The sequence below is a fragment of the Dendropsophus ebraccatus genome, chromosome 1 (assembly GCF_027789765.1).
Source record: "Dendropsophus ebraccatus isolate aDenEbr1 chromosome 1, aDenEbr1.pat, whole genome shotgun sequence".
NCBI lineage: Eukaryota > Metazoa > Chordata > Amphibia > Anura > Hylidae > Dendropsophus > Dendropsophus ebraccatus.
Genome location: NC_091454.1, coordinates 51,491,982 through 51,518,492, shown reverse-complemented (window position 1 = coordinate 51,518,492; position 26,511 = coordinate 51,491,982). Strand labels below are relative to the sequence as shown.

Sequence of the window (26,511 nt, the reverse complement as noted above, 5' to 3'; positions counted from 1 at the left end):
AATAGGCATAGACACACAGCTGTCAGTAGCTATTGAGCGCTACATTATACTATTATGTAATAGTATAATAATAGTAGTATAATAGTTTAGGCTGGGTTCACACTACGTATATTTCAGTCAGTATTGTGGTCCTCATATTGCAACCAAAACCAGGAAGAGGCTTGAAAACACAGAAAGGATCTGTTCACACAATGTTGAAATTGAGTGGATGGCCGCCATTTAATGGCAAATATTTGCTGTTATTTTAAAACAACGGCTGTTATATTGAAATAATGGCAATTATTTACTGTTATATGGCGGCCATCCACTCAATTTCAACATTGTATGAACAGATCCTTTCTGTGTTTTTAATCCACTCCTGGTTTTGGTTGCAATATGAGGACCACAATACTGACTGAAATATACGTAGTGTGAACTCAGGCTATAAGTGATATTGTCACCCCCTTACTCTATGTGCGATTCTCCACACCATCCACAAGCTTAGATGCTGCACATTTAATATATAACAATGTATAAAACTTGTCTGTGTCTTCTTTTTGCTCTAAAATTGCTTAATTTATCGATGTACAGTGGCATCTAGGCCAGGCTTCATGGCAGTTGGGCACCCTCTCCTATATGGACAGTGGCAGTTTGGCCCCCTCTCCTATATGGACAGTGGCAGTTGGGCCCCCACTCCTATATGGACAGTGGCAGTCAGGCTTTATCTCCCAGGTGGGTAGAGGGCCTAACTGCTATGAAACCTCCCCCTAGATGACACTGCCCACTGATAAAATGAAGCAATTTTAGAACAGAAAGAAGACACAGACAAGTGTAATACAGGTATATATTGAATGTACAGCATCTAAGCTTGTGGATGGTGCAGAAAACAGTACAAGAAAGGGGGTAACTATATCACTTTAAGGGAAAGAATGGCAAGTCTTGAAGTAGCGTTATGTCATGGGTTAAAAAGGGGTTTCTTCCCTTTAATCCATTTTTAACTCTGCTGACAGACTAATCCACTTCTCTCCTCACTTCTTGTCTCGTCTGTTCTCCACCTATCCCTTCAATGTCTACCCATTTCCTGAACAGCCATCAACAACCTTTTCCCTCCATACATCTCTGACCTGATCTCCCGATACCACCCTAGTCGTTGGTCCTCTCAAGACCTTCTCTTAAGTCCCTACATTAAGCAACACTTATGTACTTTCCCCCAATTATTGGAACCCACTACCCCAACACATTTCGCTCTCAACTACCACCAAGATCTTTAAAAGCAACCTAAAAACTCATATCATCAGCAAAGCCTACAACCTACAGTACAATAACCCTGCTGACATTGTATTGCACCATGCTGGGCTACCGAAATAACTGCAAACATATAACCAGCTGTCTTCCTCACCTATTGTTGCTATCTCTTCCTCGTAACATGTAACCCCTCACATGGCAGGGCCCCCTCTCCCTCTGTATCAATTAATTATTTACTGTTTTATGTTCATTGTAAGTCTGCTTGTGTAATAATATGTTTTTTAATCCCTTATCATAGTGCTGTGGAGCCAAGGGTTTAATAATAATATTATTAATAATAAAAATTATTATTATTATTATTATTATTATTATTATTATTATTATTATTATTATTATTATTATTATTTGTTATTATTATTATTATTATTATTATTGTTAATCCTTTTATTGACAAGATTTAAATAACAATTTACAGGACATGTGTTTTATTGTAGTTTTAAAGTATATTTGCATTGAACAATTAGCAGTTAATGTGTTTTATAGAGGTTATTATAAACATAACATCTAATAAAGACTGGTTAACATCTTCAGAACATACTGCAAACACTGTCCATTGTACTATATTTAAAATAGTATGTTTCATCTATCTATATAGATATATTTGTATGTTCTTAAATCAATTTCCATAATATAAATACAGTGATTCAGTTTGGACAATATATAATATAGTAAAAGTCCCGCTGAGATTTCTCATCAGCAAGCTACTATTTTATTGATTTTCTGTCACATTTGTGTAGTGTCGCATGTAACACTTTTGGAATCATATATATGAATAAGTGAGAGAAGTCCAGTGGAGTGTGTGATGAAAAATATTTTATCTCAAAGGAAAAGGTAGGAAAAAAAAAAAAGAATAGCTTCAACAAAACTGCTATTGTGTGCATATAATGTACTGTAATATACAAATGCATTTTTTTTATACATTGAAAACTACATCCTTGATTGAATTGATTTTATAGTAAATATGTGTGATTAGCAAGAAATTGTTCACGCGAATTCATGAGGTGCATATTGATAATATTTCATGCAAAAAGATTGAAAAACTTAGGCTGGTTTCATACACAGTATTTTGACTTTTGGATGTTTTAGATCCTTTAACCCTTAGGGGACACAGCCAGTTTTCATTTTTGCGTTTTCGTTTTTCCCTCCTCGTGTATATAAGGCCATAGCGCCTGCATTTTTCCACCTAGAGACCCAAATGAGCCCTTATTTTTTGCGCAACTAATTGTACTTTGCTAAGGCAGATGTAATTTTTGCCTAAAATGTGCCGGGAAACCAGAAAAAAATTATATGTGTGGTGAAATTGAAAAAAAAAAACGCATTTCTTTTATTTGGGGGAAATGTGTTTTTACGCCATTCGCCCTGGGGTAAAACTGACTTGTTATGCATGTTCCTCAAGTCGTTACGATTAAAACGATATGTAACATGTATAACTTATATTGTATCTGATGGCCTGTATAAAATTCAAACCGTTGTTAACCAATATACGTTCCTTAAAATCGCTCCATTCCCGGGCTTATAGCGCTTTTATCCTTTGGTCTATGGGTCTGTGTGAGGTGTCATTTTTTGCGCCATGATGTGATCTTTCTATCGGTACCTTGATTGCGCATATATGACTTTTTGATCGCTTTTTATTACAATTATTCTGGATTTGATGCGACCAAAAATGCGCAATTTTGCACTTTGGGATTTTTTTGTGCTGACGCCGTTTACCGTGTGAGATCAGGAATGTGATTAATTAATAGTTCGGGCGATTACGCATGCGGCGATAGCAAACATGTTTGTTTATTAATTTATTTATTTATTTTTATTTATAAAATGGGGAAAGGGGGGTGATTCAGACTTTTATTAGGGGAGGGGGTTTTGTGTTATTAAAAATACTTTTTTCTTTTACTTTAGACATATACTAGAAGCCCCCCTGGGGGGCTTCTAGTATATGCACTCTGATCTCTCATAGAGATCCATGCAGTATAGTTATACTGCATGAATCCATGAGATCGGTGTTCTATTACTTTTGGCTGCTGCAGCCAAAAGCAATAGAATGCCGAGCCGGGATCAGCGCCATTACGGAGCAGACCCCGGCCCGGGATGGATGCAGGGATCGCCCCCCCGCAATCGCGCCGCAGGGGGGCGATCCCCCCACTAGACCACCAGGGATGTATAACCGCAAGTATTTAGAAGCAGCTGTCAACTTTGACAGCTGCTTCTAAGTACTTAATTAGCGGGCACGGCGATCGGACCGTGCCCGCTAATAGCCGCGAGCCCGGGCTACTCGCGGCACCCGGGATCGCGGCAGTTCAGAGGGTGGTCGCCGCGCGACCCCCCTCTGAACTCCCATAGCGGCACGAGGACGTTAAATAACGTCCTGGTGCAGCTATGGGTTAACATTTGTATAAAAGAGTAAAAAAAAGTCTACATATATATAGCATTTTTGTGTTTTTGATCAGTAACATTTTTTTTTAAACTCAGCATGCCTCGGGTAGTGTTCTTTTCAGGTATATCACTATTGAATTTCTCTTTGCAAAAATATAGCATTAAGGGTCCATTCAAATGTACAGGATTTGCAGCAGATTTGATGGTGCAGAGTTGAAGCTGCAGACTGTACACAGCATCAATTATACAGCCTAAAATCTACTGTAGATCCTGTACGTGTGAATGGGCCCTTAAAAAAAAAAAAAAAAAAACAGGCTTGTGGTACAAACAGAATTAATGAAGGTACCATCAACAGGGCAGTTGATTCATCCATCCTGTACTACATACTCAGTATTTTTATGGACTGTGGGGAAGATTTATCAAACTGGTGTAAAGTAGAATTGTCTTAGTTGCCCCTAGCAACCAATCAGATTCCACTTTTCATTTTTCAAAGAATCTGTGAGGAATGAAAGGTGGAATCTGATTGGTTGCTAGGGGCAACTAAGACAATTCTACTTTACACCAGTTTGATAAGTCTCCCCCTATGTTCCTACACAGTAAATAAAGGCAGAATATGGTCTTAAAATAGGGGAATATCCTGCCTTTTTTAAAAAAAATCTAATAATGTGGTTGATTAAACTTATGGAAACATTTCCACCTGTGACAGTGTGTGCACAGTCAGCTGTTTTCCATACATTTTAATTTAACAATTAATTAGATAATAACAACAGCTGTAGTTCTTCCCTTATTTCCCAGCTTTATTTCGTTCTCATTGCACCCTGTGTAAACTTGTAATTTTTTTCAGCCTGGTTATAATGTACTTACCTTTCTGTGCCTCTCTGTCTATCAGCTCTCCTCCTGACTGACGATAGAAGCTGATAGGCTGCTACCGTGGCTGTCCTGTGGCTGTCCTGTCGTCCTGATGTCAGTCATGCTGGAGGTTGGCAGCCAAGCAAAGGGAATGCTGGAGGGAGATTTAAACAGACATCTATTTTCAGCAGATGCCCTTGATTGTGGATTTTTTCCAGTTGCTAGCATTGTCTGTTGTTTGCTGTCTTTGGCTTTTCCCTGAACTTGATTTGAACTGAGATTTTGTACTTTTTTATTTCTTATAGTTGACTTTTGCCTGGATTGGGGGGGGTGTTTGGGGGTGAGCTTTGGGGTCATTGGGGGGGGGGTCACTGGTCTGGGGTCTGCTGTCGCGGGGAAGGGGTGGCTGTTAGCCGCACTATAAGTGCCAGCAGCCCCATCCTATGTGCAGTGGACATGGATCTTTGGGGGGGGGGGTTCACTGGTCTGGGGTCTGCTGTAGCGGGGGGGGGGAGCTGTAGTCAGCCGCACAAGTGCCAGCAGCCCTGTCCTATGTGCTGTAGACGGGACTGCTTGGACTTGTGATAGGGGTAGTTTGGGTAGGACTTGTGATAGGGGGGGGTATTCACTGGTCTGGGGTCTTCTGTTGCGGGGAAGGGGGGGGTTAGCCGCACTATAAGTGCCAGCAGCCCCGTCCTATGTGCAGTGGATAGGGCTGCTGGCAGTTCTGATTGGGGTAATTTGGGGATCTTTGGGGGGGTGAGTAGACGCAGCCACACCACCTGTGCCAGCAGCCCCATCCTATGTGCCGGGGATGGGGCTGCTGGCCCTTTTGATATAGTTATTCAATGTAATTTCTCCATATACTGCGCCCCCCTGCTGGACACTTCATATGAATTACACCTGATTTGTGAACAATTTTTTTTAGAGAAATTGAATCGATCCCACAGCAATTTCCTACTCTTTCCCTATTCACAGTTTGTTTTTTTCCCAGATTACCCCTTTAATTATTGTGGAGTAAGTTTATCATTGTTATCCAGGAAATAAGGTTCCTTTAAGTTCCTTTAGGTAGTGTAAAAGGATTTTACTGAATATTATACACAGTAATTACGTATAACTAGTTCAATGTTGTCACTGAATAGAACAATTTTAAGATATGCTCTTCTATTATTTTTTTTTTTTTTTTTAAATAAAGGACATTGAAAAATTTGTTTCAGCTGTGAAAAAGGCAGCAAACTGAAATAATTGACTGACACTAAAGTATGAATTTACTCAATATTGCTTTGCTTTGCCCCAGTGGGTTTAAATTTACTTTTCTAAGACCTTTCATTAGAGAAAATTTTATAGTACAAGAAACAATATAAAAGCTCTCTAGCTCTCATTGTCTCCTTCTTAATCGTAGTGTAACATTTATGTTTCCATCCAACCCAGTATGTAACAAACACTTTATTTAGGCAATCATTTAGAGAGAATGTGATTCTCTAACATGCCTTCCCTAATATATCTTGTATTTATAGCAGGCTGGCTTTCCTAAATCTTGTCTCTTCCTTTTAAAAGCAATATTGATTATTAAAAAAAAAAAAAAAAAAAAAAAAGATAGATAGATAAATTAAATGCATTATAAAATATCTTTCTTCTATTCACAGGATAGGGGAAAAGTAGGAGGTTGCAGGGGTCCGGACTCTGTACCATCTCCATATAGGGCCCCGCTGGCTCTGTTAAGATTGAGGCTATGTTCACACTGCGTATGTTTCCGTCCGTAGTGCGAACCACGAATATACATACGTAGTTTTGAGGTTGATGTGTTAGCTTGAAAATATACGATATACGCCCGCACAATGCACACTACGTATGAGCTTACGGCCGGATCGTATACGGCGCCGTGAAAAATGAACAAGACCATTGTTTGAGGACGGAAATGTTGAAACTCACGGCCGTGGATTTCCTTGCGGTCCCGTCTGGAGTACTTATTTCAGCCAAATTGAACTTGATTTTTCAATCCAAAAGGTTCTGTGAGTTTTATTGGGCTGGGCGAAGATTTCCAAGTAAATGACCTGTTTCAGATCGCTTCGAATCAAGCTAGGGAAGCATAACTGTACTATGGGCGTATGTTCGCGGTTCGTACGCATCGGTCCGCATGTCGATTTTTCCCACGCCCGTAGTTTCAGCCGCACATGTCTGGCGCCGTACGAACTACGGACAGAATCATATGCAGTGTGAACATAGCCTGAAGCTGCGAGTACTGCACGCAACCCGAGGCTCTAATCTTTCCTATGGAGCCAACAGAAAAAGCAGAGTACAGCACTTTTCCAGAGTACTTGGCTCTTTCCATTGCTCCATGGGAATGAGCATAACAGAGCAGGCGGGCCTGATATGGAGATCGGCAAGGGTACCGAGGTCAGACCCCCCGTGACATCCTACCTTTCCCCTATCCTGTGGACAGGGGGAAGTAAAAAAAAAAATTGCGGACAACCTCTTTTACAACTACTTACAAAGCAAACAAATAATATAGATAGTTTTGTGACAATGGCTTCTGTGCAGGGATATATTAGACAACAAGTGAACAGTCAATTCCTGAAGTTGAGTAAAGATCTCAGCAAATTGCAGCTTCTGAGATGTTACTTTTTTAATCAGTGGCAAGTAAATATAAGGCTATGTTCACACTGTCCAAATGGACAGCCGTCATTTTATGACAAATAATGTCCATTTTTTGCCTTAAAATTATGGCTGTCCAGTAAAAACTACCATCTTTTTGACAGTGTGTAAACATAGCCTAAAGCTTGATTCAAGTAAGGAAACTAATAAATGAGCCACAGGGTCATTCCAAATGTGTAATGCAATCCTGAGGAAGATACTGTATAAGAAAGACATAAGAAAAACATATTGTTATAGACCAATAACAGTACGTTCTTCAGGGAACTGGTATTCAATGATACACCCTGCTATACTACAAAACTGTACACACAATATTAGGGGTAGGGTCACGCTACATTTTCTCCATGGGGGAGATTTATCAAAGGGTGTACATTTTAGACTGGTGCAAACTGCCCACAGCAACCAATCACAGCTCAACTTCCAGCTCTGGTGAACGGAAAGAGGAGCTGTTATTGGTTGCTGTGGGCAGTTTGCACCAGTCTAAAATGTACACCCTTTGATAAATCTCCCCCATGGAGAAAATGTAGCGTGACCCTACCCCTAATATTGTGTGTACAGTTTTGTAGTATAGCAGGGTGTATCATTGAATACCAGTTCCCTGAAGAACGTACTGTTGTTGGTCTATAACAATATGTCCTTCTGTTACAGTATCTTCCTCAGGATTGCATTACACATTTGGAATTTCCCTGTTGCTCATTTACTAGTTTCCTTACTTGAATCAAGCTTTAGGCTATGTTTACACACTGTCAAAAAGATGGTAGTTTTTACTGGACAACCATAATTTTAAGGCAAAAAATTTACATTACTTGTCATAAAATGAGGGCTGTCCATTTGGACAGTGTGAACATAGCCTTATATTTACTTGCCACTGATTGGTGTGCCAATGTGTACGGTGGTGGAGAGCAGCAGACCCTATTTATTTTAATTATCCAAATCAAGTCATCTAGTGACTCAGTTCAGGCTGTATATGCTAATTAATTGGAACTCCGTAGCACAGCAGACCACACTATAGGGACCCAATAAAATAGCATAAATCACCAACGTGAGTCAACTGATTACTTTGCTTAACACAGTCTGAACCTACAATTACTAATACTTTTTGACTGCAACAACTTTAAATAAATAATATAAAATTTTTTGGCAAAACTCAGATTTTGAAGTCTAGTGGAACTCTCAATTAATATGCTCTTTTTATTTATTATAAAGCTTTGTGCGAGAGATCTGCCGCTGATTTCATCTTTCCACACCTTGCTCTTGGTATTCAGGACAAGCAATTCCTGTTGCTCAAATTTACATTATATGCATATAGAAAAGACATACATTAAATCCTTTGCAAGAAATCCTACTCCTAATCCTAAGAAATATTCAGTTTAAAATCAACACCTTCGGTTTCAGTGCTCAAAAAATATCTTTTGCTCAATGTACAAAATCCAAATATAATGTGTCAATGTGTCAACAGTTTTGCAATATACCTAAATGGGTTAAAACTCCAATCCTTGACATGTACATCTTATAAATGATAAATGCTGGAAATTGAACAATCTTTTTACAGTCAGACTGTGCAAATTGTTCCATAGGGACCTTAGGACAGATATATCAATTTGCTGTAAGTGAAAAACTGGCGTAAACTGAGAATTGCTGTGTACTCTTTATTCCTGCAAGAATATTTACATTACGTGATCCATTTTTACTTGAGAAGCAATGCTTCTGCCTTTCTCTGTTTTGAATCCCTTTTCAAAAATATCAAAACTTTTAGATTAGAAATGTTTATTATTAGCCGTGCAACATGAAAAAAAAATAAAATAAATAAATTTGGATGCTAATGGGCTACTATTTGCAACTTGCTGTCCTGTATGGGGTAAAAAGTCAAGTGCCCGATGTGTGATGATTACAGATGAGCGAACCGGGTTCGGGTTCAAGTCCATCCGAACCCGAACGATCGGCATATGATTACTGGCGGCTGCTGAACTTGGATAAAGCTCTGAGGTTGTCTAGAAAACATGGATACAGCCAATGACTATATCCATGTTTTCCACACAGCCTTAGGGCTTTATCCAACTTCAGCAGCCACCGCTAATCCAATGCCAAAACTTTGGGTTCGGATGGACTCGAGCAAGCTCCAGGTTGGCTCATCTCTAGTGATGATCACATTTCTAACTGTTTCAGTATACTAAAATGGTAAAGTAAAATAACAGCTCTCAAGACTCCATATATAGGAAAAATAAATACAGTAGCTGGTATGATTTATATAAGAGTTGGGTTTTTTCAGCATTTAGATACCATGGTCATGTGGCAGTGGATAAAACCTTATCAAATAGTAATGGGGACAATATATATTTTTTTATCACTTTCCAGTAATTTATGTTTATGTGACAAATCTAAGAGAACAGCGCCAATTATATCAGTGTTTTACAGTTGGGGACTTCATTAACTTATTTATTTATTTTGAACTGACTAGTATATGTACTGGTATATGTACTGGTCGTACACTTTTTTTCAAGGTATACAACCCTATTGGTGTAATGTTCTATGCAAAGTGTGTACAGAGACTTCTGTAAAAAGCAGGACTTCCTGCTCTTATAAAGTTAGCAGCAAAGCATACTTTACAAAGCTAAAGCATACTTATTTAGCATAGGCTGGGCGAAGTCCAGAGTGTCCTACCTATCCTTTATACAATAGTGAGCAGTGATGCATGTATACATTGTCAGTTACTTGTCGGCTGCTGTACACATTAAATAAGTTCCTTGCAGTGCAGATGACCCAGTAAATGTATGGCAGTTACTGGATACACTATGCATTGCCACTTATATTGTGTAAATTTGGGTGAAAGATCAGTAGCGACATGCAAAAAATATTACTTTATTGAAAGAGTAGTAGATGCTTGAAACAAACTTCCAGCAGATGTGGTTGGTAAATCTACATAATTTAAACATCCCTGGGATAGGCTATGTTCACACAAAATCAAAAAAAGAGAAAAGGTGCCTAATTTCGCTATTTAACTGACTGCAACGGCAATGCATTAAAGTCAATAGGAAGACGGACGTCCAATGCACAATGTATTGAAAAACGGACGTTTTTGCCACGGACGTCAAAATAATGAACATGATCATTATATTCGGACATCTTTAGCAAACAGCGTTTTTAGCAAACAGGACGTTTTTTTATTAGTTGTTCACACACAGTTTTTTTTTTTTTTTTCACTATTGTTATTAAATTCAATGGACTTTTTAATTAAGCCACACCCAAAGTCCAAGTAGTAACCCAAAACTAGAATAATGTACAAACACCAGTCATTGCAGACCAGACCATTATTTTAGACTCAAAATGATGGATGTCATTTTAAATGGAGCTTAAGAAATGTTGTGTGAACATAGCCACACACATATATCTATCCTAAGATAATACTTCTTTAGGCATTTTTACACATGGCCTTTCCCTCTCCTCTCACTCGAGGGAAAAAAGCTACAAGCTATTGTCTAGGTGGTACAGATGCCCGTCCACCATACACCGCATGTATCCTGAATCTACCGATCGCTGTTGGAGATGCGGGGTAGAGGAGGGAACACTCCTCCACATTTGGTGGAGTTGCCCCAAAATCAAGGTGTTCTGGGAAGGAGTATTGCGAGTGTACAAGGCGTACTCTGGTAAACGCATAGCCAATACTCCGAGAGCCATGCTCCTTTCTCTACTACCCGGCTCAATGTCACGACACAAGAAGGGCGTGCTGAGACACGTTCTCGCAGCTGCGAGGGCTGTGATACCTAGACACTGGAAAACGGTTGTGACCCCTGCATTGCGGGAGTGGTTCACTGAAATGAAGGGAATTCAACGGGCGGAGGAATTTGTGGCCGAGGCGCAGGGCAGAACAGAGGCGCATCGTAAGATCTGGACTAAGTGGATCCTCTTTGTGGAGGCCCCAGATTTTGCTAGTCTCCTATAGCAAGGTTAAGGAGCAGAGGTGAGTCTGTGGTGTTGAAGGTCTGCGCCCTCTTAACCCCCTTTACCCCCCCCCACATTCCTGCCCCTCTTCCCCTTTCCCTTTTTTTATGTGTTCTGTTTTGTCCTGTCCTTGTTGTCGTTGCTGTTTCCTTTTTCTCACCTGCTTCCTTGCTTCTTTTCTTTCCTTTTGATTTCCCTCTGCGCCCTAGCATTCTTACTCACGAGCCTCTATTGTAATGGCCTCACTATGTTGGCCCTTCGCGGGCGCATGTTCTTTCTTGTTATTTCTCCAAAATTGTTGCACCTCAAGGTGCTTTGTTCATTATATTTTCATAGTGTTGATGCGTAGCTATCCTGTGTTTCATTATGTAACATACGTTGCTTCATGCTATATGTAAAACATGATGTGCAATGTATCACGGTTATACTTTATGCCACTGTAACCGACCTCTTGGTCATTGATATGACATGTTGTAATTTTTTCTGATGGCTTCTTAATAAAGTCAGAGTAAACATAATAAAGGGCAGACTAGATGGACCAAGTGGTCTTTTTCTGCCGACAATCTTTTATGTTTCTATGATTTAAAATTTTACCCACCTGGCACTGAGAATCACTGTGTAGGTGTAATGATTGCAGGCTGCTGGTGTGCTGCAGTCTCTGTATGTCACACTGCTATGAGTTTGTTGACTATGACTACATCTGTACATTTATTTTATTGTATATCTGTTGCACAAAAGGGGAGATCCCATTATTTAAATCTACTCTCTATTTTGTTGAGAATTTGCTGCTGTGTATCATATCAGCTAAAGGCGAACTTTTAGCATCTCTGTATTCATTCATGGTTCTTGTATACCTGCTTGCTGTACACACAGTAGTGGCTGTGCAGTGTATTGCAGCCTTGTCCCATTCATAAAGATAGGCCATTAATAATCTTATCTCATCATGCTTCATTAATTCATTAATAAATATTGATATCTAAATACCTACATTGCTTTCTTTTTACATAAATACAGGTGAAATATGGCCATGTAATATAGCCTATTTTTATGTTAATATTTATGGTATAAGTACAGTAAAGATGCAATAGGTTGACAGACTATAATAGTTCATAAAAAAAAAACTTCATAAATATACTATATATAATGCAGATTTCCTAAATTCATTCATTGCAGCTAACGCCCTATACGACTTTACGGTTTCATGGCTCTTACATGCATCACCTATAGTCACTGTAAATGTGAGAATATCTGATTACAAATACTGTAACTTGTTTTCTGATCATGAAGTTATCAGATCTGCTTCTAGGTAAATGCCAACTTTTGTTTCTGGGGAACTGTTCTGCATAGCCAGCAAGGAATTCAGCCACAAGTGATAGCTGAAAAGAAAGTTCTTCAAATGGCTTAGTTTTCTATTCTTGTTCTATTTACTGAAAACTGAGATAATGACAGTTGAAGGGAAAGATGGCAAGTGGTACTAAAATGAGCAAATCCAGCTTTGCAATGGGGCAAACAAGTCTAGCATTTATTAATAAAACATCCCATTATTTTCAGAGGGGAAAATGTCAGTGCCAACATTTTAGCAGTGCAGCTGAACTAAACTAAAACTTTCATACATCTACATCAATTGTGAATGGATTACTTGCCCCGAAGCCATTTTGTGTCGTTTCTTGAATGCTTGGATGTTTAGTGGCAATGCTCCACTTTGAGAAGCCCTGTTGGTAACACAGCTAAGCCAAGATTCCTGTGCCATTTGCTTATAAAAACAGGTCCAGTGATTGAAGCCTTGCCAAGCACTATGAGGGATGAATCACTTCAATGCTGCATCATCCATTAAATATGAGATATGAAAATAAGTGAATGTTTAGTTTTATCTGAAAGTCGTTTTCAAAAGTTAAAAAAAAAAAAAAATCCCACACAGGATTTAGTGAAACTTTACTAACTTGCAAGCAAAAGATCTGATTAAAGCTGTTTCCTTTTTCAGTATAAACCAGTTAATGTTATTTTGTGTCTGTTCTAAATATTGCTATGTTTTATTTTATGATTAAAGATAGATGTAAGTAGGGGGTGAAGCTAGGGTCTCACATTCATACCTAGTAAATATTATTACCAAAAAGAGACTTTTCTTAGTGCCATTATACTACATATGAAGCTATACACATATACATACACAGACACCAGAACTCCCATTAGCCTACAATTTTATTGCTGTCTTACCTAGCCCCCTATCATTTTGTGAAATACTGTTGTTTTTGTTTAGCCAAACCATGATGATACTGACAGACCAAAAAATAGCCAGCACATCCAGTGCTACTATTTACACTATGCAGGTGCATGCTGCCATGGCTGAAATATAGTCACAAAACAGAAAGGACATATGGTTTATATATAACTTTAGAATTGCAAAATTGCTAAAGAAAAAATAGGGAAAAATGTGGTTCTTGGCCCACCATTTGATCAAATAGTTTGCACCATCTCACCAAATTAAGGTAACCTCAGACACAGAATGAACCTACACTGTGCACTGCATGGCCTCTCTTGGACTAATACTGAGTCTGCAAACTGGGCATGCAGGATGATGCTAATCTATATTTAAATTACTCTTGGGGTGGGATAGGTGGAATGCAAGAGCCACATGGAAACAGCCACTCCCGCTACATGTAAAGGCCCTATTACACTAAACCAGTGCTTCTCAAACTATATCTACTGGAGCCTCACCCAACAGACCAAGGCAATGCCGGGGCCTCACCAGACTGACCAAGAGGATGCCAGGGCCTCACCATCTGTGGTGAAAGTCCATTTAAACGCCAAAACTTATGCTAGCGCTACCTTTTACCCATCTCTCAAGCTCTATATACTAATACAGCAAGTACAAAATAAATAAATAAATAATGTTGCTAAAATGGAGATTTTGGGGGACTGTGCAGATCATAGTTACTTTTGTGAAAACTGGCTCCCCAGCTGGGCCTCATCAACAACTAGGGGGGGCCTCACTGGTGAGGCCCGCCTCACAGTTTGAGAAGCACTGCACTAAACGATTATTGACCGTATTTGGCCAATATCGACCGTTATGGCCGATAATCATCTGGTGTAATAGAAGAAAACAGTCAGCCGACATGAACAAATGAGCAGCTGCTGGTGTGTGTAATAGTGCTGGCACTTTTTCATGTTGTTGCCTTTTTAGTCACAATAAAACTTAACAATTGTAGTCAAGCAATTGAGTTGAACGTGTCCCTGTTACTCTGATAAAGTGGGAATAAAACTCTGAGGTCTCATATATATATATATATATATATATATATATACTGTATATATATATATATATATATATATATATATATATATATATATATATTTATTTTACCTATATTTATGCTATACAGAGTATTGATGTACAAGGCAGAAGATGCATGGTTGTGAAAGGCTATTAGTAGATGCAGCAGTATGGTGCATATTTTTAGCTGTGTTGGGCTAGTTACATTGGCAGCAGTAATAGTACAGTATGGAATATGGCGGACAATGTATGTGTTTTGTCACCTTTAAGAGCTAGTTGTTGAGAAAGCAGCAGTATAGTGTGGAATATTATGAACAATACTTGAGATGTATGGCTTTGTATGACAAGTAAATGTGGATGCCATTATAAGAGATCCATCCAAAACTAATTTCAAAAGTTTCAAATTGTCAGAATTGTCTGGGCTGAATCAATTTGCTCTTCTCAGTTCTTGTATAAATTTTCTACCAGTACTGAAACATTATTTTCTAGGTACTGGGATGTTCCCTGCATTCAGAGGGCCAGAGGACCACCTTACATTTTGAGAAGTGCTGGTTAAGGCGTGGGGTGGAATTTTTTCTCACAATTTTTAAACAAAAAATGGACTTGGTTGGAGGAAGATGACATGATTAGTGGATTAGGTGCAGCCTTTGAAGACTTTGAGAACATCTCTTAAGAGTTTTGAAACAAATGTAAGTTATAAAAAACTGTTCCATTAGTGGACAGTTCCAATATTTTTTTTTTTTTGCTTTGACTTCTACTACAGGTTTCCTCCTAGCATGTTCACAAGTAGCTAATATGCTTAGATTTAGCAGAAGGAAAATCTATAGCTTATTACAGTAAAAATACAGTTGATAAAACAGATCCATTTCAAAGGTACATTTGTGTTGGAAATATAAGAGAATTTTGACGTCTTTTGCAAACAGCAGACATTATTTTTTAGTTTACACACATTTTTCCTTTTTTCATTGTCCTTTTACCATTTTAGCATTAAATATAATGGCTTTTCAATTAAAGACACACCCAAAGGCCAATTAGTCCACCTAAACTAAAATAATGTACCAACAGCCATCATTACTTTAACGGATGGCCAAACAGCAAAATGACAGACTTAATTTCAAATGGAAAAAAAAACATTGTGTGAACATAGCCTAACACTGTATTGCTATTTCCTCTGGCTCAGCCTCTTCAATGAAATAAGATATAATTTATAAACTTACTGTCAATTTTTCACCTGGAAACTCTAGAAATCTAGAACATGATAAACATTACATACATTGTCAAATTATGATACATACTTCATTTATCATTTAATAATAAGGAAGTGAAATCCCAAAAATAATATAGCACTTCATTTCATTTGTAAGACTGAAAGATGGACTGATAGCAGATATAAAATGAGTTAACTGATAATAGAAATGAAATGAGAATTAAAATTAACTGATAGCCAAATTCCATTGAAAACCAAAGTTCTAATTTAACTTCTGCCAGAAATAGTGGAGCCACGCAGATGATAAACCTTCGAATTCAATTTTTAATTTGCATAGATTTTTAACAGTTTACTGCTTAATTTACCTGATGTGATTGAACATTTTCAATTAATGAACAGGACGAGAGGATTGTAAGTATACAATGGAGAAAAAGTTTAATCACAAGAAAGAAAGTTATTACCTAGTCGATTTTATATATACAATGTATACATTCCATGTTGAACTTCACATTAAGGCCACATTCACACAATGTATAATTTGAATGAATCCATATTAATCCAATTAATTCAAAATATGCATTGCGCCAAAATTAATGGAATCCTGCGAGCAGGCGTAAATCATGATAAATGAGGCGCAGGAGGAGGCTATGCCTCCTTCCCGCCTTATCACGCCCCCGCAAGCTCCGCCAGCCCACCCATCGGGCGAGCGGGGCGTACAGGAGGCGTACGCCAGGAAGAAGGGAGAAGAATCTGCACTTTCTCCTTGGCGTACACCTCTGGCGTATCCTTGGTAAATCCCCCCCATAGTATATGCACCGGCCAAGATCTTTAGTGGATGCAAGAAAAACTTTGAATTCATTGAATAGCGGCCGCACAGAACTGTCAGTTTCTAGGTAATTTTGACTACAGGGCGAATCTTGATAAAAGCGCCCCCCCCCCCCTTCCGGGTGATGTCCGGGGTGAGGGAGTCTCATCTGGTTGTTGCTAGAAAGAAGCAGCATGAGTATTATGGCATAAAGTAGTTATCCAACCTTTAAAAAGTCATTCAGTGACTCACAGGTGACGTCTTCTTTAACCCTTTGAGGACCAGGCCCAAAATGACCCAGTGGACCGCGCAAATTTTGATCTTAGTGTTTCCGTTTTTCCCTCCTCCCCTTCTAAGAGCTCTAGCACTTTCAGTTTTTTATCTACAAGCCATGTAAGGGCTTGTTACAGGAATAGTTGTACTTTGTAATGGCGTCATTCATTTTACCATAACATGTATGATGGAATTCCAAATATATTATTTATGAAGATATAAATTGGTGAAATCGCAAAAAAGAATGCAATATGGTAACGTTTGGGGGGTTCCTGTGTCTACGTAATGCACTATATGGTAACAGCGACATGATACTATTATTCTATAGGTCAGCCCGAACACAACCATATGCAGGTTACACAGATTCTCTAATGTTATATATTTTTTTTAAATGAAATCCTTTTTTTTGGCAATTAATTATAAATAAAATGGGCCTATTGTGACGCTTCTAACGGTTTTATTTTTTCACCTATGGGGCTGTATGGGGTGTCATTTTTTTCCGCCATGATCTCTAGTTTTTATTAATACCATATTTGTGAAGATCGGACGTTTTGATCACTTTTTATTAATTTTTTTTTATATATAATGTAACATAAAATCGGTAATCCGCGCACTTTTTTCCCTCTTTTCGTGTACGCCGTTTACCGTTCGCAATGACGCTTGTTATATTTTAATAGATCGGACAATTACGCACGCTACGGTATATTATATGTTTATTTGTTTATTTATTTTTATATGTTTTATTTATATAATGGGAAAGGGGGGTGATTTCAACTTTTATTGGGGGAGGGGTTTTGGGGTTGTGTGTTAGTGTTTTTAACTTTTTTTTTTTTACACATTTGAAGTCCCTTTGGGGGACTTCTACATACATTAGTTTGATTTCTACACTGATGAATGCTATGCCATAGGCATAGCATTGATCAGTGTTATCGGCGATCTGCTCATTAAGCCTGCCTGTGCAGGCTTAGTGTAGCAGATCGCCGATCGGACCGCACGGAGGCAGGTGAGAGACCTCCGGCAGTCCGTTTCAACGATCGGGACCCCCGCAGTCACACTGCGGGGGTCCCGATCGGTAAGTGACAGGGGACTCCCCCTGTCACTTACACTTAAACGCCGCGGTCGCGCCGCGATCGCGGCGTTTAAGGAGTTAATGACACGCGGCAGCGCGATCGCTGCAGCGTGTCATTACCGGTGAGGTCCCGGCTGCTGATTGCAGCCGGCCCCCACCTGCTATGAAGCGCGCTCCGCTCCGGAGCACGCTTCATAGCGGGAGAAACACCCAGGGCGTACAGTTACGCCCTAGGTCGTCTGGGGACAGACTTCCATGGCGTAACTATACACCCTGGGTCGTCTAAGGGTTAACCTGAGGCATCACTGTCCTTTTCCTCTCCTTCTGGCCCAGACCTCCGTGATGATTTCTTGCATCAACAAGTCATGTCTTCTGAACCTGTCAGACAAACATCTTAGTCTCTGCACTTTTACAACAACTTCACTCCCCTTTTTTGTGTCATGTGCAGTAAAGTCAGTAGGTATTTGGGTTTCCCCCTGTAGATAGGATCTCCTGCTGTGCCTCCATATAGTAATTTTGCACCCTGCTGTAATAATGACCCCTGTGCCCTCCATATAGTAATAATGCCCCCTGCTGTGTCTCCATATAGTAATAATTCCCCCTGCTGTGTCTCCATAGTAATACTGTCCCCTGTGCTCTGTCCCAATAGAAATACTATCCCCATGCTCTGTCCCTATAGTAATACTGTCCCCTGTGCTCTGTCCCAATAGTAATACTGTCCCCTGTGCCCATAGTTACAATCCCCCCTGTGCTGTCCCCATAGTAGCACTTTTCTACTCTTTCTCCATAGTAATACTGTCCCCTGTGCTGTGACCATAATAATAATACCCCCTGTGCTGTCGCCATAGTAATACTGTCCCTGTGCTCTGTCCCTATAGTAATACTGTGCCTGTGCTCTGTCCCTATAGTATTACTGTCCCCTGTGCTGTCCCCATAGTAATACTGTCCCCTAACTGTCCCTGTGCTCTGTCCCCACAGTAATACTGTCCCTGTGCTCTGTCCACATATTAATACTGTCCTCTGTGCTCTGTCCCTATAGTAATACTGTCCCTTGTGCTGTCCCCAAATTGATATTGTCCCCTGTGCTGTCACCATAGTAATACTGTCCCCATGCTCTGTCCCTATAGTAATACTGTCCCCTGTGCTGTCCCTATAGTAATACTGTCCCCTGTGCTGTCCCCAAAGTAATACTGTCCCCATGCTCTGTCCCTATAGTAATACTGCCCCCGTGCTCTGCCGCCATTGTAATACTGTCCCTGTGCTCTGTCACTATAGTAATACTGTCCACTGTGCTGTCCCTATATTAATACTGCCCCGTGCTCTGTCCCTATAGTAATATTGTCCCCGTGCTCTGTCCCTATAGTAATACTGCCTCCTGTGCTGTCCCTATAGTACTAATGTCCACTGTGCTGTCCCTATAGTACTACTGTCTCCTGCATTGCCCAACACACACTAACAAAAGAAAAAACCTACTCACCTAATCCTGTCATAGAGCAGGTCCTTCTATCTTCTGTCTTCCATCCTGTCACCGTGGGGACGGATCCTCGAGCAGGTGCAATGACATCATATCACTGCGCCTGCTGGAGGGGGAGCTTGCATCCAGACCCTGCTGGGGGAGAAGATGCCTGCTGATGAAGTCCGGCGGTATGGTGGGCGGTAGAGGCGGCCTGGACAAGTTTTGGATGGTCAGCGTGGACGGGGAGCAGCTGCGGGCAGTATCTGAGCTCAGCTGAGTAGGTTCGGGTGAGCGGCTTCAGGCGGTATCTGCTCTAGCTGAGCGCATTCGGGAGAGAGGCTGCGGAAGGGAGGCTTGGGCTGCGGGCCATATTGGTGCTCAGATAAGCCCAGGGGGGTTATCATATACTGCATGTGACACAGCTGATCTCGGGCATGTTTTTCTGTACAAGTGCTGTAATGTTTACAGTGTTTTGTTCAGTGGGCACCCTAGGGAAGGAGGGCATTTTCTTATAAACCTGAAATTGAAAATCTTTTTTGTTCTTCAAAAGTAAAAAATGGCTAAAAGTCTAGGAAATAATACATATCCTAGAAAAAACCTTTAGGCAATATTTATCTCATTCTGATGTTGACAATTTTGATGACATACTTTTTTTTTAATGCTCCTGGTTCACATACGTTCATATTGATTTTCACCTTCTTTATACAGGTACATTTTTGTATGACTCATCGAAAATATCTGTTTTAGCCATCTTGGATGCACATCAGAAAGAATGTTTCAAGTTAGCTAGGACTTGATTCAATAGTTGCTTGTGTGAATTCTAGTGTCTGAAATGTAACACCTTAAGTTAGGATGGCAGAGCCAAAGCATGTTGCCAATAATATTTTAAGAGTAAACTGAAAGGATGCACAAGTACATTTTTTTAAAATAACTTGTAACTATTATTGGTCATTTGGCAACTTTATGGGTATGTGCACACTGAGAAATCCTGACAGATCAGCCACCGCAGATTCTGCAGCTCACCCCCATTTGTGGCCATGCGCATCTCTGCCTGTGCCATAGACTCCATTCTATGCACAGGAAGATTCTGCCATCCGCCCAAAGAATGAACCAGTTTGGAGAGAATGGAGTCTATGGCATAGGCGGAGATGCGCATGGCCACGAGTGGGGGCAAGCTGCTGAATCCGCAGCAGGTGATCCACTCAGGTTTCGTAGGGAATTAGCATTCCTGTAGGCAATGATACTAGTCAAAGAACCCAACAGCCCTTGTAAGGGCTTAATTTTTTTTTCTTTTTGGAGTACTGCTGGCTGGGACTTGCAGTGCAGCTACCATGATTTTAGCTGCACACTGTGGTGATCGACTTCTGGGAGAAAGGGGACAGCAGGTGGTGCATACAGACTCCAAAGAAGTCCTCAGTACTATTTTTTTTTTTTTTTTTTGTGGCTGGTGCTGCTGCTGTTGTACATTGTCTTGTTTTGATTTGTAGTACAGCTGCATAGAACGTCACTGCTCATTGTCCTGAGTAAGAGGTGGGCATACACCATATAGCACCATTTACACACAGACTCTATAAGACACTCACCAAGGCCTTTGAACTTCAAAGTGACCTTCAGGCCTTTGACTTTGTTTGCATGTGCCTTGCCCATCTTGGTTTGGGTCTGCACCATTGTCTTGAGGTTGACCATCAGGCTGTTGCCCATAATTTGGCGTAATAGTGCGATTAGGCAGCCTCAGAGGCATGCATACATGCTCCCCCTGCTGTTTCCTGTCCATTTCCGTGGTGTTTCCATCATTTTCTAAGGTTGACAGGTTTTCACACGACCTTCCCTCTACCGAACTTGGCTCCCCTGCAAAAATGCTCGAAATTCCCGTTGACTTCAATGGGGTTCATTACTCAAAACGAGTACCCGAGCATCGGAAAATATTTGTCTCGAGTACCGAGCACCTGAGCATTTTAGTACTCACTCATCACTAGTCAGAATAGTTATAATGATCATTTTTGAACATATTCCAACTTGCACGCGTACGGAACTGCATAATTTATGCTTTGCGTCTCATAAATCTGTACGCATGTGATTACATTCCAGCAATCCTCTATTTAATATAATGGGCAGAACAGGAAGTCACCGTTTTTGGCCTAGTGGCTAAACAAAAAACTGCAAGATTTCAGTATTGTTTTATAATATGGATAGTAAAATAAAAATGTGAAAAAACATCACCAATAATTCTTAAAATATATGTTGAACATAAAAACGGGATTTGAACAGTAAATGTTTTTCTGATGCCTCATTCCCTTCAAGCCGAATAGCAAACAGAATGAATCATTTTATTAGCAACATATATAATAAATGAAATTAACTCATTAACAGATCTATTACATTATATCTCTCACTAGACACTTTGCAAATTTCAGTTTCCTAATAAACCAGAGAGAACTTTTTGTTTTTAACAGTGAATGAAAAGTTCACAACTTGTACTTTGCTTGAATCACTGTGGTATTGTAAAATGACCTTACTGTGTGTCCCAGCTGTTGGACAATGCCTTTTCATTTTTAACTTGTCAGTTGTTACTCCCTTGTCTATCGCTAATGATACCAGGCAGTTGCTGACCCACTTTGTGTAAATGTGGTGCAGGTGTAATAAATTCCTAAGCGTATTGCCATTAATTCTCTGAGCTCTCACATGAGTGAGAAGATGAAGAATGTTGTTTTACTACAAGCATTCCTGTTGATTACAAGTCAGATTGCACCAGCATTGACTAGTCACATATTTACTCCTGTTTTCAAATAAACTGGAACAGAGCCATGTACGCAAAAGGATGTTCAGGAAATTAATTTAATGAGCATGGAAGCCATTGTTAGCATTTAATTAGTTTAAGCAAACAATATTATTTAGCACAGAATTGTTTAATAAAGTATTTTAATGCTAATCTAGTGGAAATTAAAAACTAGACTTACGCCATACTGTGCGTCCCAATCATAAGTCATTACTCGATTTGATAAAAATGGAATTATTGTTTTAAAAGAAACCTAAGCTCTTCCCAGTACTGAATCAGACAGAAAAGACATGATTTTTGCTGTAATGCCATTAAGCCAGGTTCAAGGTAGTGCAGGGGTGTCAAACTCAAACCTCTACAGCTGGTGCAAAAATACAATTCCTTTTATACCTGGAGAGTCAAAACTAAAGCCATAGCATTCCAAGAATTATGGGAAATGTAGTTGTGCAACAGCTGGAGGGCCGCTGTAAGCAACCACTGTGCTGCACCTCTCCCATCCACACCCAGACTGTGTCCTTTGTTACGAGCAATGCTCCCTACCCTGTGATTTGCTATCTTAATCTAATGGTAACAGGACCTTGGCTTGTGTCCCTGACTACGTTTTTTTTTTCCTCACTTGGTTTGTATTTTTGTCCTTTTGACTGACTTCCCACCATTGTGTATATTTGTCTTTGTCTCGTAATTGTCTCAAGTTTGTCTCATGTCCTGTTCCACCTATTTAAGTGTAAAGGACAGCTCTAAGTTGTCCTGTGTCACCTACTATAGGACATGTTGAGGCAAGTAGGCAGGGACAGGTGGCATGGGACAGTGTCAGGGCTGCATATGTCTCTGTGTTACCTGTGTGTACCCTGACTTGTCCTGACAGCCGCAGTTTAATACCTTTGCCGCAGTGTGTTGCAGTAGTATGCTGCAGCCACTAAACAAGCAGTAATACCACTAATGTTTCACCATGAATTGCCTTAGGTATTTGTAACACTGATTTACAGGAGGGTTTTTCATCTGTGTTGTAAAGTATGCTATATGTGTGCTAATTAAATTTATCATTCCGACATAGCTGTCTGAGATTAATGCATACCTCATGTTTTATATCTGTATTATGTTATTTCTAGTCTTCGATGCAAAGACCAGTAATGGTAATCCTAGGCTTGGGTATATGTGTATATATATATACCTATGTATTCATTGGAGATGAGCGAACCGGGTTCGGGTTCAAGTCCATTCGAACCCGAACGTTTGGTATTTGATTAGCTGGGGCTGCTGAACTTGAATAAAGCTCTAAAGTTGTCTGGAAAACATTGATACAGCCAATGACTATATCCATGATTTCCACATAGCCTTAGGGCCTTATCAAACTTCAGCAGCCACCTCTAATCAAATGCCGAAAGTTCGAGTTCGGATCAACTAGAGGTTCGCTCATCTCTAGTATTCATCTTTTGGATGAGATGTGGGGGTGCTCTTTATACCAAACCTACGCTCGGCTTTATATACTACAGATACTCACAAAAGTCACACTAACACATGCATTGTATAGCTTACCCTTCTAAATGTTTGTTGTTTTCATTGCATACCTGTCTATTTGGTCTTTACACTAGCCCATCAAAGCTAGTATAGCCATCTAATATACAGGGCAATGGCAGGAGGTAGTTTTAGGTTTCAGTGTGGGGCAGCCCTTCTACTCCCCCTAGGGAAGGATAGCCACAGGGCATTATTCAGGGTCTAATAGGACTCATATCATATCCACTAGCTTGTCCATATACCCTGGTGACCATCTACCTCCCATCCCCCCTATATCCTACTACTCCATGATACTATCCACATACAGCACTGTAGGGATCTCAGTGTAGGAATACTCATCGGAAACTGGGTCGGTATATGTACTAAGTGTTGTGTTATACAGGTGTTTGACCACATGTGTATTATCATGACTCTGTGGAATCTACTGGTTTATTTCTTTAGACACAGTGGAGTGACTTTGTCTTTATTATTTGAATGGACTAGTGCATTCTGACAATCAGTCAGCCATTTTATGTGATTATATTTAAAGTTATATTTTAATTTGGTGGAAATTGTTGGTGGAAATTTTAATGCACCACTTGGCACTGAAATTGACCCGTCATTGTTATCTTTCTAACATTGCTCATGTAACAATTGGTAAACCAACTAGACTTTCTGCTCTACAATGTCCACACTACAATCCTCTAACACTTTGTTTCCTGTTTCATTATGTGTACTTTAGGTCCTCAATATTGACATATACCTTACATACAAGGTATATAAGATCCTTTGTACATTTGCCTTGTTATACTTCATTATCACTGAAAAAAAGATGATTTAAAAAATCCTAGAGCACCAATATCACTTCACTTCCTTAAAATACTACAGTTTTTCCTGTGATGGTGCTATAAGGAAAATAAGCAATGGTGGTAATAACTGATTAAAGAGATCCCCATCCAAGGGTCTAGTCACAGAGAGAGAGAGAGAGAGAGAGAGAGAGAGAGAGAAAGAAAGAACGGTGCGTTGTATGACAATGGAAGTCATTTTTGTGCTGTATTCTCTGTGAGAAAACCTCTTTCTACTTGTGTCCTGAAAATTTTTTGAAATTTCGAGTAGATTTTATTTGTGGCATCTACTGTTCATTTCTAGTTATTATTAGTATTCTTTAACTATATATATGCTTCAGATACATAGTAATCTTTGGTCATGAGGACAATACCTCCCCTTTATCTGCTCTCTTTGTTATTGTATCATCAAATTTTTTTAACAATGGTAAAGCTTTCCATTCTTTTTTTGTAAGATTATGGGGGATAAACTGAAGCACTGATATCCTCGATCACTTTCCTCTGAAACAACTCCAAGTTACCACCTGGCACTATGGGAGGGGTAAAAAAATGTAAAATACTCATCATTTCCTTTAAGGGTGCCTTCACACGTACCGTATCGCTGTGTATTTATCGCTGCGAGTTTCTCGCACATAAATTCACAGTAATACTGATTACTATCAAGCCAAGTATTCTCACTGCGTGTTTGGTGCGATTTCTACATGCGAGTTTTGATTTTCATATGATTTTCACAGGCGAGTTCAACACCACAAAAAACGCAGCTACTTTCATGCGAGTTTGATGAGAGTTTTGTGCGAGAAATAAGCAGCCATACGGTACGTGTGAAGGCACCCTAACAGATATATCAGGCCTGCTACTGGCACCAGTAACTTCTGACACAATGGCCAGTCTGAGTCTCCAAATCTTGTTCAATGAAGCTCCATGGACTGATGTGCGAGCACACTTCACCTTCTCGTCTTTCGCTTGATGCTGCTTTATTAGAAAAAAAAAAAACTTTTTTAAGATTCAATTTCCGCACTGCTCTGAACAGATCTGTCTTAAACTCTGTGAGATCGAAGGGCTAAAAAGAATTCACATGTCACAAGCACAGTAGGTACAGAGTGTATGATATGGCAGCTTTCAGCCACCTGGGGGAGCTCACCACAGCACACTCATACAGCACAGAATGGACAGCCTACAGTATGATGGCAGGGGATGAACTAACTTCAGACTGTGTGCAGCTGTACATGTGGTGGTAGAGCAGGCTTCTTGGTGCCTTGCCTGCACATTTACAAGTGATGGCCCTTGGGGGTTAGCAGCAGGTGACGGTCCTCACTACCTGGATGCAGCTGTTCTGCAACAGACAGTAAAGATAGGAGAAGCAGTGGCGGGCTAAAAAGAATCACAGCTGCATACCCTGGTGTTCTCTTCCTTGTGCATGCTTTCAAACAAAAACTTTGCTAGGTCTTACTTTAAGGGAAGGCCTTCTATTTACCGCCTCACAGTTTGAGAAGCACTGGTCTGTATGAATTTCTGTAACTAATTGATAAAGTAACAGCAAAAATTGAATTCTTCCAGTAATTCACGCATTGCAAAGGATAATAAGTGATTAATGGTTCATAATTGTTTATACTGACTGTTGACCTGCTTTTGCCCTTGATGCCTAGTAGTTTGAAGATCATAGTACCTCAGTGTTCCACTGTATACCTATTTATCTCAATGTTATGCTTTAAGGTTGTTCTGTAGTGTAATATTAAATGGGAATTTGTCAGGTTCCTGGTGCCCCAGACATTGCCATAAGTACCTGATAGATGTGAACAAGTTTCAGATCTAGTTTTTATATGCACAAAAGTTTGCAAAATGACTATTAATTGTCTTTGAGTAAAATATATAGCTGAATAGAAATGGTTGTTTTACTCACTATGCTACTACATTACCTAGTTATTTGCTCCAGACAATGTTTTATTTAGCATTAAGTTTATTGTGTATTTTACTGTGCAGATTTGGTGAAGAAATGTCATCCACTACTGTATTCCACAGCAAATGCAATATGTGTTAACTTAGCGTAACTTAAATACTTTTATTAATGTGTCCAAGCATCCACACACGTCAGTAACTTGGGTCATTTTAACCTTGACATGAAATAGGATACAATAATGTGAATTACATATATTGAAATAAATCCAACATAACTACTATTCTCCAACATGTCCTTGCTCACAATATGCAATCAGATTTT

The 26,511-nt window shown here is 39.7% G+C and overlaps 1 protein-coding gene across 2 annotated transcripts in view; it reads left to right on the top strand.

Moving 5' to 3' along the window:
• The first annotated feature begins 665 nt into the window (after positions 1-665).
• Positions 666-26,511, top strand: part of LOC138792797 (teneurin-2-like) — a 245,561-nt gene continuing 219,715 nt past the window's right edge. For both annotated transcript variants that reach the window (XM_069970714.1, XM_069970706.1), the window contains exons 1-2: positions 666-819; positions 2,022-2,115. The gene's annotated coding sequence lies outside the window, so the exon portion shown is untranslated. The remainder of the gene's footprint in view (positions 820-2,021; positions 2,116-26,511) is intronic.